The sequence below is a fragment of the Ornithorhynchus anatinus genome, chromosome 7 (genome assembly GCF_004115215.2).
Source record: "Ornithorhynchus anatinus isolate Pmale09 chromosome 7, mOrnAna1.pri.v4, whole genome shotgun sequence".
Classification (NCBI taxonomy): Eukaryota; Metazoa; Chordata; class Mammalia; order Monotremata; family Ornithorhynchidae; genus Ornithorhynchus; species Ornithorhynchus anatinus.
This window is the reverse complement of record NC_041734.1, coordinates 63155544-63173939: the sequence shown is the minus strand read 5'-3', so window position 1 is coordinate 63173939 and position 18396 is coordinate 63155544.

Sequence of the window (18396 nt, the reverse complement as noted above, 5' to 3'; positions counted from 1 at the left end):
TGGAGAAAGATAGTGGGAAGATGGGCTCAGAGTGTTATGTGGCCCATCCCTCTGACTGCCAGGGGAAGCTGCAGGTGAGGACCCCCCCGCCTCCCTCCCCCTGGTCCGTTTTGGTTCCTTCCCGGGCAGCTGGAGCAGAGGAAGAGCGTGGCAGCCGGGGCGTCACTCACCAAGGAGCGGCTCACGGCAGAGACGGGTTTCCACAACTCAGGCAGGGAGATCCCCTGGACAAGACAGTCTCCGAAGTGAAGCCCCCGGCTCCGGGCCCCAGGATCCTGAGCCCAGGACAGCTCGAGCAGAGCCAGGCAGGAGAGAGAAGCCAGAAGCTGCATTCTTCTTGATGGTGCCCGGTGGCTCCTAGGGAGACAGTAAGCAAGGATCACTAGCAGTTCAACTCATATGGACCCTTTGGCCCATTCCCAGGGGTCAACCGTTCCCAGGTGGTTCCTGAGGGACAAGACCTCGTGGAAAGACTGGTCCCTGGTGGAAAAGCATGGGGCTGGAAGTCAGGACGCCACTTGGAATAGTATTTGTAATAGTATTTGTTAAGCACTTACTCTCTGCCAGGCACTGTACTAAGCGCTAGGGTAGAGACAAGCTAATTAGGTTGGATGCAGTCCATGTCCCACGTGGGGCTCACAATCAATCCTCATTCTACAGATGAGGTCACTGAGGCCCAGAGAAGACAAGTGGTGGAGGCGGAATTAGAACCCAGATCCTTCTGACTCTCAGGACCGTGCTCTATCCACTAGGCCCCGCTGCTTCTCACTTGTCTGCTGTGTGACCTCGGGAAAGTCACTTAACTTCTCTGGGACTCAGTTTCCTCATCTGTTCATCTGTAAAATGGAAATATATCTCCTTCTTTAGTCTGCAAGCCCAGTGTTGGACAGGGAAAATGTCCGATCCGGTTGTCTTATATCGATCTTCACACTCAGCACAGTGTTTGGCACATAAAACCACTCGATAAATACTATTACTCTTACTGCGTGCCCCAGAGGAGAATTTCCCATCATCAAAATCTCCTTCTGGAAGCAGCAAGCCTGAGAGAGACTGGGAAAAGGTTGGCCAAGGGGTCCTTTATATCCTAATTCCAAGATCAACAGTTGGAGAACCTCTCAGGTCATCTTGTCCATGCTCCTGCCTCCAAACAGGACAATTTAAGCGAGTCCAAGTAGACACTTGTCCATACTGTTCTAAAAACAAAGTAAGCAGCTCCATGCCCGCACGTGTTATCCCACCTCAGTGACTCACCTTTCTTAAGTCGGAAGTTCTTCTCACCCGAATCACCGTTGCTTGTGGTTGTAGCTGAGGGCATTTCCTTTCCATTCTAAGACCCATCTGTTTCTGCACACATTCTGGCCTCTCTGGTGCGCTCAGAGGTACTAAAGCCCAGAGTGAGAAGGGACATTCACAGAGCCGGGGGCAGGGGGCATGCATGAAGCAGGGAGGGGGAAACATGCAAAATGCACTGGCCTAGGGAATAGAGCATGGGAATTCCGGCTCCACCACTTATCTGCTGTGTGACCTTGGGCAAGTCACTTCACTTCTCTGCACCTCAATTACCTCATCGGTAAAGTGGAGAGTAAGACCGTGAGCCCCACGTGGGACACGGATGTGTCCAACCTGATCAGCTAGTATCTACCCCAGCGATTAGTACAGTGCCTGAGACATATTAAGCACGTAACAAATACCGTTAAAAAGCAAACCAAAACGAAACAAAAACAACAATGGGCACCAAATGCTACCCTTAGCTCCTCTGCCTCCTCCCTAGCTTCAGCAAGTGGAGTTGATTCCCATGGAGAAGGCAGCAGAGTCTACTGGGAAGAGCATAGGGCTGAGAATCAGGAAACCTGGGTTCTCATCCTGACTCTATCATCTGCCTGCTGTGTGGAATTGGGCAGGTCACTTAACTTCTCTATGCCTCAGTCTCCTCACCTGTAAATTGGGGATTAAATATCTGTTCTCCCTCCCCCTAAAAGCTGTGAGTTCCATGTGGGACAGGGACAGGGACTATGTCTGACCTGATTATCTTGGCTCTACCCCAGTGCTTAGCATGGTGCTTGGCACCTAAGTGTGTAACAAATACCACAATTATCATTATTATTATTTCATCCAGTCCTGCCCTTGGGGAAACTGAAGAATAGCTTCTCCTCACAATACTCTCCATTGTTCTTCAGAGCCTTAAACCCTGATCACAGATTCCTTGCCCAAAGCCCTGATCTTCGCAGGAATAAACCGGAGCGAACCAGGATGTGGAGTCAGTCAAAGAGAGATCACTTGTGGACAGGGGTTTTAGTCAGATAGCAAAGCTGTCAAGCTTACCTGGCGTCCTGGAGAGCGATGCTGATGTGGAGAGGGCACGTGGACAGAGTTTGCTCCTTTTATACAGGCAGGGGGGAGAGAGCGAGGTGGCTAGCATTTCTGCTAACTCACCTATCAGATAGGTAAAAGTGGGTGGATTTAAATTCTGGCCTATCTGGGGAAGTCGTTTCAGTCAGAAGAAGGGAAGGAAAAAAAAAAAACCCTTGAAATGATTAATTGGAAAGTGACTTCACCACTCAACGAAATTTCACTTTTGATGTTGGAGGAAAGTTGTGTCTCGTCTGCACTTCCTTAGGAATCGGGGGTGGAGCCCCCCACCCCTCCCCACCTGAGACGGACCTCGCCTCTACCTAAGAGTCTGAGCACCGAGAGACCACCTTTCAAGGGGCTTTAAAGTGGTCCTGTTAGAAGATGGGAGGATCCAGGTAGATCGCCCCTCACAAAACTTTCATCCTCCTGCTTCTCAATTAAAGGGCTTGAATGGGTGCTTTGGCTCGAGATTGGATGGGTGTCAGTTTTGGGAGAGGAAATGGGAGGAGCCCAAGGAGGAGAAAGAATGAAAGGGAGAGTTGAAGGGGTCTGGTTAATTGGAGCGGGACCCAGAGGGAGATGCGGAGAGAGGAGAGTGGGAGGAGAGAGCATGGAAAAGAGGGGAGACGTGATGGAGATGAGAAAAGAAGGAAGGAGGGAGACAGAAAGAAGTGGAAAGGATAGTGAATGGGGCAGGGGTGGGGAAAGAGAAGGGAATGAAGGGGAAATGAGTGAGAGGTTACAGCTAGAGAAGCAGCGTGGCTCAGTGGAAAGAGTACGGGCTTTGGAGTCAGAGGTCATGGGTTCAAATCCCAGCTCGGCCACTTGTCAGCTGTGTGACTGTGGGCAAGTCACTTCACTTCTCTGGGCCTCAGTTACCTCATCTGTAAAATGGGGATTAAGACTGTGAGTCCCACGTGGGACAACCTGATTCCCCTGTGTCTACCCCAGTGCTTAGAACAGTGCTCTGCACATAGTAAGCGCTTAACAAATACCAACATTATTATTATTATTAGCTAGGGTTTGGCCTCCTGGTTTCAGATTCAACTCCCTAGCCTCATTCAATTGATCCATCAATGGAATTTATTGCGTACTTATTGTGTGCAGAGCAGGACACTAAGATCTTGGAAGAGTACAGTAAAATAGAGTTGGTAGACATGCTTAGTACAGTGCTTTCAATGCAGTGAGGGCTCATGTAGGAATAGACATGATCCCTGCCTTCAGAAGCAGCATGACTTAGTGGAAAGAGCACGGGCTTGGAAGTCAGAGGATGTGGGCTTTAATCCCACCTCCGCCACTTGTCTGCTGTGTGACTTTGGGCAAGTCAATTCGCGTCTCTGTGCCACAGTTACCTCATCTGTAAAATGGGGATTAAAAGTATGAGCCCCATGTGAGACAACCTGATTACCCTGTATCTACTCCAGATCTTAGAACAGTGCTTGACACATAGTAAATACTTAACAAATACCATATTATTATTACTACAATCTGGAATCCTGGAAGGGGGCTCAGTTTCCGGGGCCGAGATTCATTCATTCATTCAATAGCATTTATTGAGCACTTACTATGTGCAGAGCACTGTACTAAGCACTTGGAATGTACAATTCAGCAACAGATAGAGACAGTCTCTGCCCATTGATGGGCTTACAGTCTAATCGGGGGAGACAGACAGACAAAAACAGTAGCAATAAATAGAATCAAGGGGCTGTACATCTCATTAACAAAATAGGGTAATAAAAATATCTCTTGGCCTAGTGGATGGAGTCTGGGCCTGGGAGTCAGAAGGACTTGGGTTCTAATCCTGGCTCCGCCACATGTCTGCAGTGGGACCTTGGACAAGTCACTCAAATTCTCTGGGCCTCAGTTATCTCATCTGTAAAATGTGGATTAAGACTGTGAGCCCCATGTGGGACATGGACTGTGTCCAACCCAATTTGCTTATATCCACCCCTGTGCTTAGTATAGTGGCTTGAACATTGTAAGTGTTTAACAAATTCCACAATTATTACTGCTATTGTCTCCAACAGGGAGCAGGGATTTGAAAGAGGCGTCGCAGACAGTGACTGCAGCGAGGCCGAGATATTTAAAATGGATTAACATATTTGCGAACTAAACACATGGGGATAGTCTGGCAAGTTCCAAAGTGTAGAAACGAAATTCAGGATCTCCTCAAAACTTCCAACCCAGACCCACTAAGGCAGAAATCACTGAGAGGCTACAAGTTAAATCTATGTTGCCTTGAGAAACCGAAGCAACGTTCCCTACAAATAACTCGCCTGGAGATAATTAATAGGTTGCCCACAGTCAGGTCAGGAGAAAAGGAAACCGAGTCAAAATAGTGTCAAAAAATTATGTGCTTTCCTTTTAAGCCAGGTGGCAGAATGGAAGTGTATCAAGCCCCTGCTTAGAGAGTATAAACTGAAAAACAACGGCTTGGAGATTAAAGCCAAAGAAACAGAGAAATCTCTACCTGAAAGGACTGAATTCTTTGTTAAATGCCGACAAGTCAACCAGATCGGGGCATTCATCTTCCGGTTCCTCAGAGAGAGCAAGGGCTTCTCGACCCGTTTGACCGTCTCTCTTAGCGGCATCTTCAGGTTCATTTTCACCCTCCTGAAAAACCATCCCATGACATCTCAGACGATGGCTCTCTTCCCCTCAACCTGTCTGCCCCTGCCTCGTTCCCGACATCTCGGGCCCCATCACTGTCGACCCCTTCGTCTGTTTGCCCAGAGTCTCTCGTGGACTCGGCGTCAGAGTCGTCTCCTGATTCACCCGAGCAGTTTGTTTTTGAGCTTGCTTTGAGTTGGTTTTAATCGGGGCGCTGTGAAGAGAGCTTGGCCTTGGAACCCAGGATCTGAGCTCCCACTCTCAGAGGAAAAGATGGGCTCTCTCAGGTGCACACTCTGGGTTATTAATCAGCCAGTCAGTCAATTGTATTTATTGAGCACTAACTCTGTGCAGAGCTCTGTAGTAAGCACTTGGGAGAGGACAATGCAACAGAATTAACGACGTTTCATTAATTCATTCATCAATTGTATTTATTGAGCGCTTACTGTGTGCAGAGCACTGAATTAAGAGTTTGGGAGAGTACCATATAACAATAAATGGACACATTCCCTGCCCATAATGTGCTTAATAGCACAACAGGCTCATTCCCTGGCAGGGAGTCGGACTGGAAAGCGTGGTGAAGGTTTCATATTTTTCCCTGACTTGCTCCCTTTGTCCTTCCCAACGCCCAGCCTGTAATTTATTTCTTTATATCTGGAATTTATTTCTTTGTATTGATGTCTATCTCCTTCTAGACTGTAAGCTCACTGTGGGCAGGGATGTGTCTGTTTCTTCTTGTATTGTGCTTTCCCAAGCACTCGGTACAGTGATCTGCACACAGCAAGCGCTCAATAAATACGACTAAATGAAGGAATGAATGAGAGACTGGCCCATGTGGCCTCACCCCCACCTCTGGACAGGTGTCCCCACTGACCAGCCGGACAGGACAGGTGAGCAGGCAATGGGCTACATGGAGCTGAGTAAAGTCATCATCTACATACTGGAAGTGAAGAGAGAAGGAGTCGTCTCTTCCATTTCTGTTTCTTCCTTAAAAACCCACCAGCCTAGGGTGTTGAGGGGAAGGAGGAGTCTGCAGCACTTCCCATCCGACCTCACTGCCATACAAACTCCCTTTTGTGCCCAGGACAATAGGCGAAAGGAACTGTTGCCAGTAACCCGGGTGTTGGGCCAGGGGAGGGAGGGATATACTTCTGGGAGCCAGCACGATCAGCAAATGGGTGAAGGCTGCGTTCTATTTCAGGTTTCACTGCAGCCTGAAAGAGAGGCAGGAAGCCAGGGTTGCAGGAGGGAATCACGAGAAACCAGGGAGCACCTAAGGAATTTATTTTCCTGCTGGCTGAACGTCTTCATTCATTCGTGTTCTCTGAGCCCTTACTGTGTGTAGGGCCCTGTACTAAGTACTAGGGAGAGAACAGTATAATCACATTTCATTTATTCAGTCGTAGTAATTGAGAATTTACTATGTGCAAAGCACTGTAATAAATACTTGAGAGAGCATAATACAACAATAAACTGCCACAGTCTCTCCCCACAACAAGCCACAGCTATGCACTGCACTAGGCAAAAAGGAGTTTGCATACAATCATAATTCTTATTATGGCATTTCTCAAGTGCTTACTATGTGCCAGGCACCGTACTAAGTACTGCAATTTGGGTTGGACACAGTCCCTGCTCCACGTTGGGCTCCCTGTCTCAATCCCCATTTTTCAGATGAGGTCCCTGAGGCACAGAGAAGTGAAATGACTTGCCCCAGGTCACACAGCAGACAAGTGGCAGAGCCGGGATTAGAACCTATGACCTTCTGATTTCCAGGCCTTTGTTCTATCCACTACACTATGCTGCTTCCCTGCCCACAACAAGCTTATATTCTAGAGGGGGAAAACACCCCTGGCCCTCTCAAATACTCTTTCCAATGCCATCCCCATCCAGGAAAAGCCAGCGGAGGGTCCAAATGGGGCAGGAATTCGACATGGTAAAGACAGGTTATGGAACTGGGGAGTGGCACTAGCCTCTGGCATTTCTGACTCCTTCAGAGCCGTATCTTCAATTTCCATTCAGTTGCTCGAGTTATGGCAGGCCACTTCTTGGTTCCCAGAGGGTCCCAGAGAGTCCCACGGACTCTGTCCTCTCCTGGTTCTCCTCTTACCTCTCTGGCCGATCATTCTCGGTCTCCTTCGCTGGAGCCTCCTCCCCCTCCCATCCTTTAACTGTTGGAGTTCCTCAAGGGTCAGTTCTTGGCCCTCTTCTGTTCTCCATTTACACTCACTCCCTCGGTGAACTCATCCGCTCTCACGGCTTTGACTACCATCTCTACGCAGATGACACGCAGATCTAATCTCCGCCCCTGTCCTCTCCCCCTCCCTTCAGGCTCGCATCTCCTCCTGCCTCCGGGACGTCTCCACCTGGATGTCGGCCCGCCACCTAAAACTCAACATGAGCGAGACTGAGCTCCTCATCTTCCCTCCCGAACCCGGTCCTCTCCCAGACTTCTCTATCACCGTGGATGGCACGACCATCCTTCCCGTCTCTTGGGCCCGCAATCTCGGTGTCATCCTTGACTCGTCCCTCTCGTTCACCCCACACATCCTATCCGTTACCGAGACCTGCCGGTTTCACCTCTACAATATCGCCAAGATCCGCCCTTTCCTCTCCACCCAAACGGCTACCTTACTATTATGGGCTCTCATTATATCCCGGCTAGACTACTGTGTCAGCCTTCTCTCTGACCTCCCTTCCTCCTCTCTCGCCCCGCTCCGGTCTATTCTTCACTCCGCTGCCCGGCTCATCTTCCCGCAGAAACGATCTGGGCATGTCACTCCCCTTCTTAAACAACTCCAGTGGTTGCCTATCGACCTCCGCTCCAAACAAAAACTCCTCACTCTAGGCTTCGAGGCTCTCCATCACCTTGCCCCTTCCTACCTCTCCTCCCTTCTCTCTTTCTACCGCCCACCCCGCACGCTCCGCTCCTCTGCCGCCCACCTCCTCGCCGTCCCTCGGTCTCGCCTATCCCGCCGTCGACCCCTGGGTCACGTCCTCCCGCGGTCCTGGAACGCCCTCCCTCCTCACCTCCGCCAAACCGATTCTCTTTCCCTCTTCAAAACCTTACTTAAAAATCACCTCCTCCAAGAGGCCTTCCCAGACTGAGCTCCTCTTCCCCCTCTACTCCCTCTGCCATCCCCCCTTTACCTCTCCGCAGCTAAAGCCTCATTTTCCCCTTTTCCCTCTCCTCCTCCACCTCTCCCTTCCCATCCCCACAGCACTGTACTCGTCCGCTCAACTGTATATATTTTCGTTACCCTATTTATTTTGTTAATGAATTGTACATCGCCTCGATTCTATTTAGTTGCCATTGTTTTTACGAGATGTTCTTCCCCTTGACGCTGTTTATTGCCATTGTTCTCGTCTGTCCGTCTCCCCCGATTAGACCGTAAGCCCGTCAAACGGCAGGGACTGTCTCTATCTGTTGCCGACTTGTTCATCCCAAGCGCTTAGTACAGTGCTCTGCACATAGTAAGCGCTCAATAAATACTATTGAATGAATGAATGAAAGGGTGAATTCTTGCCATGTGGTGAGAAGCAGCGAGGCCAACTGAAGAGAGCACAGGCCTGAGAGTCAGAAGGATCTGGGTTCTAATCCTGGCTCTGCTATTTGTCTGCTGTGTGACCTTGAGCAAGTCACTTCACTTCTCAATACCACAGTTACCTCACCTGTAAAATGAGACTAAGACTTTTGAGGCCCATGTGGGACAGGGCCTGCATCCAACCTGATTATGCTTAATTTACCCGAGTGCTTAGTACAGTGTCTGGCATATTGTAAGCAATTAACAAATACCATTAAAAAAAAGTCTCTGCCCTGCACAAGGATGCCACGCAAATTTGTGAAGTGTTTCATATTTTTTCTTATTTTATTAATGATGTGTATATATCTATAATTCTATCTATTTCTATTGATGCTATTTATGCCTGCTTACCTGTTTTGATGTCTGTCTCCTCTCTTCTAGAATGTGAGCCCATTGTGGGCAGAGATTGTCTCTTTTGCTGAATTATACTTTCCAAGTGGTTAATACAGTGCTCGGCACACAGTAAGTGCTCAGTAAATATGAATGAATTAAAGAAAGAAATAAATGCTCGTCCTTTAAGGTGCAGAAGAGAGCCTCCTTACACACGCGTGTCCTTTGCCCATCTTCATTCATTCTTTCAGTAGCATTTCTCGATGACCTACTGGGTGCAGAGCACTAAACTAGGTGCTTGGAAGAGTACAAGAGAAATTAGAGTCTCGGTACCTGTCCTCAAAAAGCCTACAGTCTAATGGGGGCACTTTAGACAATTGGAATTCAACCCACCCTTGTTCCCACAGTACTTACGTCCATATCCATATCGAGAAGCAGTGCTGCCTATTGGTTAGAGCCTGGTTGGGCCTGGGTTTCAGAGGGATCTGGGTTCTAATCCCAGGGTTGCCACTTGTCTGCTGGGTGATCTTGGGCAAGTCATTGCATTCTCTGTGCCTCAGTTACTTCATCTGTAAAAATGGGAATTAAGACTGGGAGCTCCATGTGGGACAGGGACTTCGTCCAAGCTAATTTGCTTGTATCCTCACCAGTGCATAATACAGTGTGTGGAATATAGTAAGTATTTAACAAATACCACAGTTATTATATCCATATTTTATTGATCTATATTACTGTCTGTCTCCCCCTCTAGATGGTCAGCTCAATGTGGGTAGGGAATGTGTCTACCGACTCTAATGTATTGTACTCTCTCAAGTGCTTGATACAGTGCTCTGCACTCAGTAAGCGCTCAATAAATACCACTGGTAAGTTGGATGGGGAGACAGGCAGGAAGGAATGATTTACCATTCTGGAGCAAATAGAAGACCATAAACAGAACTAGTAACAGTAAGAATGTGGAAAAATGAAATAAAGGAATAAACAAATGAATAAATAAATGGAGTGAGCGTATTGAATAGGTAATAATGTTGGTATTTGTTAAGCACTTACTATGTGCAGAGCACTGTTCTAAGCGCTGGGGTAGATACAGGGTAATCAGGTTGTCCCACGTGAGGCTCACAGTTAATCCCCATTTTACAGATGAAGGAACTGAGGCCCAGAGAGTGAAGTGACTTGCCCACAGTCACACAGCTGACGTGGCAGAGTCGGGATACGAACCCGTGACCTCTGACTCCCAAGCCCAGGCTCTTTCCACTGAGCCACATGTAGGCAAAAGTGCTAGGGGTGGCTGAGATTATGTCATGATCGGGTGCAGTGGAAGTTCATCAGGGAAAACTTCCAGGAGGAGGTGGGAATTCAGGAAGGTTTTAAAGTGTGGGAGTAGGGGGAGGCTATGGTTTGATAGGTGTGAAATGGAATGAGATAATAATAATAATGATTAATAATTATGGTATTGAGTAAGCACTTACTATGTGCCTGGCCCCCTTCTAAGCACTGGGGTAAACAGAAGATAGGCAGGTGGACACAGTCCCTGTCCCATCTGGTGCTCACAGTGTTAATCCCCATTTTACAGATGAGAGAACCGAGGCTCAGAGAAAGAAGTGATTTGCCCAAGGTCATACAGCAGACTAGTGGTGGAGGCAGGATTAGAACTCATGATCTTCAGACTCCCGGGACTATGATCTATGTGTTACTCTCACATCTGCCCTGCCCTGCCCTTCACTTCCCTGCCCTGAGGAACTCTGCTTCCTTAGGGATTAAGAGAAGCATTATGCCCTAGTGGAAAAAACACAGAATTGGACGTCAGAGGATCTGGGTTCTAATCCCAGCTCTACCACTTGCCAGCTGGATGCTCTCAGGTGAGTCACTTGACTGCTATGTGCTTCTGTTTCCTCATCTGTAAAATGGGGATTCAGTACTTCAAGTATGAGCCCATGTGGGATGGGGACTGTATTATACCACTGCAGGCAAGGGTCATTTATGCCTACTCTTTCGTATTGAACTCTCCCAAGTGCTTAGTACAGTGCTCTGCACAGTAAATGTTCAATAAATACCACTGACTGATGACTCCAGTCCTTGGCATATAGTAAGGACAGGAGAAGCAGCATGGCCTAGTGGATAGACCATGGGCCTGAAAGTCAGAAGGACCTGGGCTCTAATCCTGACTTCCTCACTTGTCTACTGTGTGACCTTGGGCAATTCACTTCTCTTTTTTGTGCCTCAGTTCCCTCATCTGTATACTGGGGATTAAGACTGTGAGTCCCATGTGGGACATGGAAAGTGTTTAACCTGGTTAGCGTCTCTCTACCCCAACACTTAGTACAGTGCCTGGCACATAGAAAGCACTTTTTTTAACGGTGTTTGGTAAGCAATTTCTATATGTCAGCCACTGTACTAAGCTCCAGGGTAAATACAAGTTAATCAGATTGGACATGAATTCCACTTGGAGCTCACGGTCTTAATCCCCATTTTACAGATGAGGGAACTGAGCCACAGAGAAGTGAAGTGACTTGTCTAAGGCCACACAAATGTGCCCAAGATGTTCAGAGGGGCGTGGGCCAGGAAGGCTGAGGGTAGGTGAGAAGATCGAGACTGTGAGCCCCCGTGAGACAGGGACCGTGTCCAACTCAATTAGCTTGTATCTACCCTAGCGCTTAGTATAGGTCCTGGCATATAATAAATGTTTAACAAATACCATAATTATTTCGGGCTGGAGAAGGCATCTGGCATCTCCAGTGGCTCCTGTTTACTCACTGCCTGGAAATGCAGGGGGAAATGGGAGGAAGAGCAGAAGCAGTGATCTGTCCCGGAACGGAACGTGTTGAGGCAGTGAGGTAATGGTTTCACCTCCGCAGGGCCCCAGGGCTCCCTTCCAGATCTGGGGGACACAGGGCAGTTACCCTATCTGGGGCTTCAAAGCCTTCCAGACCACTTCTAAAGCACTTCAAAACCTTATTGAAGGCACATCTCCTCCAAGAAGCCTTCCCTGCCTAAACCCTCCTCTCCTCTTTTCTTACTTCCTTCTGTGCCGCTCTTACTTGCTCCTTCATTCATCCTTCCTCCCATCCCCACAGCCCGTATGTATCTATCTGTAATTTATTTATTTGTCTATTTATTTATTTACATTAATGTCTGTCTCCCCCTCTAGACTGTGAGCTTACTGTGGGCAGGAATGTATCTGTTGTTCTATTGTACTCTCCCAAGCATTTGGTACAGTGCTTTGCACACAGTAAGCACTCAGTAAATCCGAATGAACAAACGAATGAATAAATGAATGGGGCAGGAGGGAGGGGAGACACTGCCCCGCACAGCCCCAGGCCTCAGATGCCGTGACCTGTTACAGGTGCTTCTTCCTGCTCTCTGCCTCTAAGACTCAGTGCTCCTGGACAACAAGTCTTGTCTCCCACTGCAAGGCCTGGCAGGATGCAAGCAAGGACTAGAATCATCCATAAAACTGTGATACCTACTGAGCATCTACTGAGGGACGAGGACTGTAAGCTCACTGTGTGTCTGTTATGTTGTTGTAGTGTACTCTCCCAAGAGCTTAGTACAGTGCTCTGCACAGAGTATGTGCTCAGTAAATATGATTGACTGGCTGTACTGACAGGGAAGCAGCACGCTGTAGTGGATAGAGCACGGGCCTGGGAGTCAGAAAGTCATGGGTGCTAATTCCGGCTCCTCCATATGTCTGCTGTGTGACTTTGGGCAAATCACTTCACTTCTCTGGGCCTCAGTTCCCTCATCTGTAAAATGTGGTTTGAGACAGTGAGCCCTTCATCGGACAGGGACTGTATCCAACTCAATTTGCTTGTATTCACCCCAGTGCTTAGTACAGTGCTTGGCACATAGTAAACATTTAACAAATGCCACAGTTATTATTACTAATCAGCCAGCCAATCAATCAACCGTATTTATTGAACACTCACGGTACACAGAGCACTGTACTAAATGCTTGGGACGGTACCGAATAACAGAGTTGGTAGACATGTTCCCCACCCACAGTGGATTTACCGTCCATTCATTCAATCATATTTATTGAGCTCTTACTGTGTGCAGAACACTGTACTAAGTGCTTGGAAAGTATGATAGAGCAATAAAGAGAGACAATACCTGTCCACAGGGTTTTACAGTCTAGAGGGGGGAGACAGACATCCAAACAAGTGAACAGGCATCATTATAAGTAAATAGAATTATAGATATACACATAAGTGCTGTGAAGTGGGGAGAGGGGAGGGAAGAGCAATGGGAGAGAGTTGTGGTGACACAGAAGGGAGGGGGAGCTGAGGAAGAGGGGCCTGAGGCTGGGAAGGCCTCTTGCTGGAAGTGAGCCTTCAGTAGGGCTTTGAAGTGGGGGGAGAAACCAGTACAGCAGAGGTGGAACCCAGTACAGCAGAAGTAAATTGTATGTTCTCTGCCCTCCAGGAGGACCAGAGAGGGTGTCTGAGGGGCAGAAGTCAGGGCTGGGGGACAAAAGGGAATGAAAGAGTATGAGAGAAAAGGGTCCCTGCTGAAGAAGATCAGGAATGTGGGCTTGTTTCTCTAGCAGATGGATAACGTGACCTAGTGAAAGCAGCAAAAGCTTGGGAGTCAGAGGACCTGAGCTCTAATCCCAGCTCTGCCACTTGTCTGCTGTGTGACCTTGGGCAAGTCACTTCACTTCTCTGGGCCTCAGTTCCCTCATCTGGAAAATGGGGATGAAGACTGTGAGCCCCACGTGGGACAATCTGATTCCCCTGTGTCTACCCCAGCGCTTAGAACAGTGCTCTGCACATAGTAAGCGCTTAACAAATACCAACATTATTAACATTATTACTGTACTAAGTGCTTGGAATTTACAAATCGGTAACAGATAGAGACAATCCCTGCCCTTTGACGGGCTTGGTGCTCATCTGTAAAGTGGGAATTAAGACTGTAAACTCAACTTGGGTCAGGGTCTGTATCCAACCTGATTTTCTCGTATCTATCCTACTGTTTAGTACAGTGCCTGGAACATAGTAAATGTTTAACAAATGCCATTAAAAAAAAAAAGATATGTCCCACATCCAGGAAATAGTGTTGTCTGATCATCGGACATCTTTCTGTCACTTCTGCAGGAATTTGGTTAGGCAGCTAGATCAGTAAGCAGAGGCTGGTTATTATCTTGTATCTCCTCCAACATGTAGTACAGTACAGATAGTAAGCACTTAAATACCACTACTATTATTAATTATTATTAATTATTATTGCTAATTGCAGAGATGTACTGGATGTGTGTGGCAGTCTGCTTTGTCTGATCATCCCATCTGTAATTTTTTTATATCTGTTCTTGCTATTATATTGGAAGCTTCTTGAAGGCAGGGAACATGTCTCAGTTTCATTAGTATTTTCTTGAGCTCTTTTTTTCCTTTAAATAAAAGGGAAAAATGGGGTGAGGGGATATGACCTTCTGCTAAGGGAGAGGTTATTAGCACCCCATGGTGAAGTGGATAGAGCATGGGCCTGGGTGTCACAAAGTCATGAGTTCTAATCCTGGATCCACCACTTGTCCTCTGTGTGGCCTTGGACAAGTCACTTCACTTCTCTGTGCCTCAGTTACCTCAACTGTAAAATGGGGATTGAAACTGTGAGCCCTACGTGTCACTCAATTAGCTTGTGTCCACCCCAGTGCTTAGTGCAGTGCCTGGCACATAATAAGCACTTAAAGAGTGCCACAGGTATTATTAAATTGTCAACAATAAAGGGAAGGGCAAGGGAGAATGTTCCCCAAGGGTAAACAGAGTGGCAGGAGGGCATTTAAGGGCCATCTCCAGTCAATCAGTCAACGGTATTTATTGAGTGTTTATTGTGTGTAGAACACTGTACTGAATACTTGGGAGAGTCCAAAAGAGGCTGTTCAGACCTTGTTTCAGCCACCACCACAAACACAAGCACACGCTCTCTCACTTTCTCTCTCTCTCTTTTTTGTCTCTCCCCATGGAAGATCTTTCCATCAGCTTGGAAGAAACATCTTGAGATGCAATAGTAATGGAAATGTGGACTGGGAAATCAGTTTTGGGACCCTTAGCCCCAGAGGCAAGAAAGGTTTGAAGAGATCCCCGTGCTAGGAATAGTACCTGGCACATTGTAAGTACTTAATATATACCATTTTTTTTAAAAAAAAAAGAGAACTGACCTATGATATCTCCCTGAAAAGAGAAAATGAGGCCAGAGGAGAGAGGTCATAAAGCAGAGGCCATAGACTGGCTCTTACTGATCAGATAATAATAATAAGAAGAAGAAATAATAATATTTGTTAAGGGCTTTACTATGTTCTAAGCACTGTGCTAAGTGCAGGGTTAGACACATGCTATTCAGATAAAAATAATAGCATTCATTAAGCATTTACTATGTGTCAAGCACTGTTGTGAGTGTTGGGGTAGATACAAGATAATCAGGATGGACACAGTCCATGTTCCACATGGAGCTCACAGTCTTAATCCCCATTTTACAGATGAGAGAACTGAGGCACAGAGAAGTGAAGTGACTTGCCCAAAGCCACACAACAGACAAGTGGCAGAGCCAGAATTAGAACCCAGGTCCTTCAGGCCTGTGTTCCATCAACTAGGCCATGCCACTTCTCTACAACAGCTCCGACCCAGACCCACCTTTTCCCACCCGAGCTGGACTCTAAGGCTGGGATTTGGGTGCGAGCCCTGGAGCCGTTCAAGGAAATATCCATTCTGGGTCAGGAGGACCTTAGGAATGACCTGCACCCCCATTTCTAAAGCCTGGATGTGGGAGCTGGATCCTGCAGTAGGGAAAAGGGAGAAGGTGGGGAGAGGGGAACTCCCCATGGAGCTGAATGAGGCAGCCAAGCTCTGTCTCGAGATTTTTCACTCGATTTCTTGACTGCCTGATTCCTGGTCGGAGCGGAGGCCTCAGATGCATTAAGGGTCCTGACCTTCCATCCTCAAGGTCCTGGGGCCAACTGACAGAGGGAATCTCTTCTACTGCCCTTCCAGTCCATGTCTCCCCGCTCCTCAAGAACCTCCACTGCTTGCCCATCCACCTCCATGTAAAACAGAAATTCCTTTTCATTGACTTTAAAGCACTCTATCAGCTTCACCTCACTGATATCCTTCTACAGCCCAGCCTGCACACTTTGCTCCTCTAGCACCAATTTACTCACTGTGACCCGATCTCGTCTATCTCACCTCCAACCCCTTTCCTACGCCCCGCCCCCGTCCTGGAACTCTTTCCCCCTCCGTATATGTCAGACCACCACTTTTTCTGCCTTCAAAGGATTATTTGGTCACATCTTCTCCCAGAGGCCTTCCCTAGTTAAGCCCCCTTTACCTCGACTCAGTTTCCCTTCTGCATTATCTATTCACTTGGATCTGTGACCTCTGGACATTTGATATTCACCCCACCCCCAACCCCACATCACTTATGTATGTATCTTTAAATTAAATTATTATAAATTACTTATTTATTCTTATTCATGTCTGTCTCCCCTCTAAGCTCCTTATGGAAAGGGAACGTGTCAGCTAATTCTGTCTCGCTATACTCTCCCAGGAGCTTAGTACAGTGCTCTGCACACAGTGAGCACTCAATAAATACGAGTGATTGATTGTTTCTTTCCTTTAAGTTCTCTAACCAGATTAACATCCTGGTGATTGCAGTAAGAAGCAATTTAAGGTTAAGATTTCCTAGCATCTTCTCCTCTGGGAACTCCTGAGCTGACAACGGAGTGGACCAGTCCAGGAGTGATAGTAGTAAAGGTATTTATTGAGCACCTACTGGTTGCAACGCACGGTACTAAGTGCTCAAGAAAGTACTACAGAAACCTGACACACTTCTCCTGACCTCAAGGAGCTTCCTCTCTAAGAGGACGAACAGATATAAAAAAAATTTACAAATCAGATGGTCAGATGAAATACCGTGACGTACCCAGCACCAGATCTCCGTAATAATAATTATTATTAGTTATAATAATATTGGTATTTGTTAAGTGCTTACTAAGTGCCAGGCACTGTACTGTGTGCTGGGGGAGATACAAGATAATACTTTATCTCCTCCTGCTATCTAGATTCCTGATCAAACCTCCACAGAGGTGACAGAGAAATGTCTGCTGACCAGATAACACCATTCCCTGGAAACAGAACATTTCTTTTTTTTCTCGTTATGGTATTTGTTAAGCACTTATTATGTTCCAAGCACTATACTAAGCACTGGGATAGATACAAGATAATCAGGTTGGACACTATTCATGTCCCACATAGGGCTCACAGTCTTAATCCCCGTTTTACAGATGAGGTATCTGAGGCAGCAAAGTGAAGTGACTTGCCTGAGGTCACATATCTCCTCGCTGGAAGCCCGGGGACACTTTTTCAGGGTGCAGGTGTCGGGAGGGCCAGAAAACCCAAGGACACAATGCGCTTTGAGTTTGTTTTTACTGTGACCTGGTCACTCTCGGCGAATGTCGGGGATAATGGGTGCAGGGCAGCAGGCCAGAGGACTCCACCCAGAGAATGTCACCCTGGCCCCAGCGAGGGACACGCACAAAGAACAGGGGGCTTGTTTCTTACACTGGGCGGCCTCACAAATGGACACACTGCTCGCGTCAGCCGCTTTGTTCTAAGATGGCCTGGAGAACATTGGGTTCTAACAGACCTCTTCTGGTCTCAAGACAATGACTCTGGTGCCAGACATCTGCTTTCAACTCACGGCAAGCAATCTGTTCCACCATGGGACTGAGGAGCTCGAGATTTCCATTGATTCACCTGAGTCTCTTGTGTGTGGCAATAGACACACTGTGGGTACAAGGCATACTCTCCCCGCCTTCAAAGCCTTAGCAAAGGCACATCTCCTTCAAGAGGCCTTCCCAGACTAAGCCCCGCTTTTCTTCATCTCCCACTCCCTTCTGTGTCTCTCTGACTTGCTCCCTTTGCTCTCTCCTCTCCCAGCCCCACAGCACTTATGTACATATCTGTCATTTTATTTATTTGTATTGTTGTCTGCCTCTCCTTCTCCAGACTGTAAACTCATTATGGGCAGGGAATATCACTGTTTATTGTGTATTGTACTTTCCCAAGTGCTTAGTGCAGTCCTCTGCACACAGTAAGCACTCAATAAATATGAATGAATGAATGAGTGAATGAATGAATGAATAAAAGAGGCCTTCCCTGACTAAGCCTTCCTTTCCTCTTCTCCCACTCCCTTCTGCATTGCTTTGGTTTGCTCCTTTTATTCATCCCCCGTCCCAGCCCCACAGCACTTATGTCCATATCTGTAATTTATTTATTTCTATTATTGTCTGTCTCCTCCTCTAGGACCTTAAACTCGTTGTGGGAATGTGCCTGTTTGTTGTTTGTTATACTGTTCTCTCCCAAGTGCTTAGTACAGTGCTTTGCACACAGTAAGCACTCAATAAAGGTGATTAAATGAATGAATGAATGAGTAGGCCTAACCAGGAGTCAGTCTCAGTTCCCAAGACAACCCAAGTCGTGGCCATTCCAACCCCAAACTCAGACCTCAGCTAATAATACAAATTATAATAATAATTATG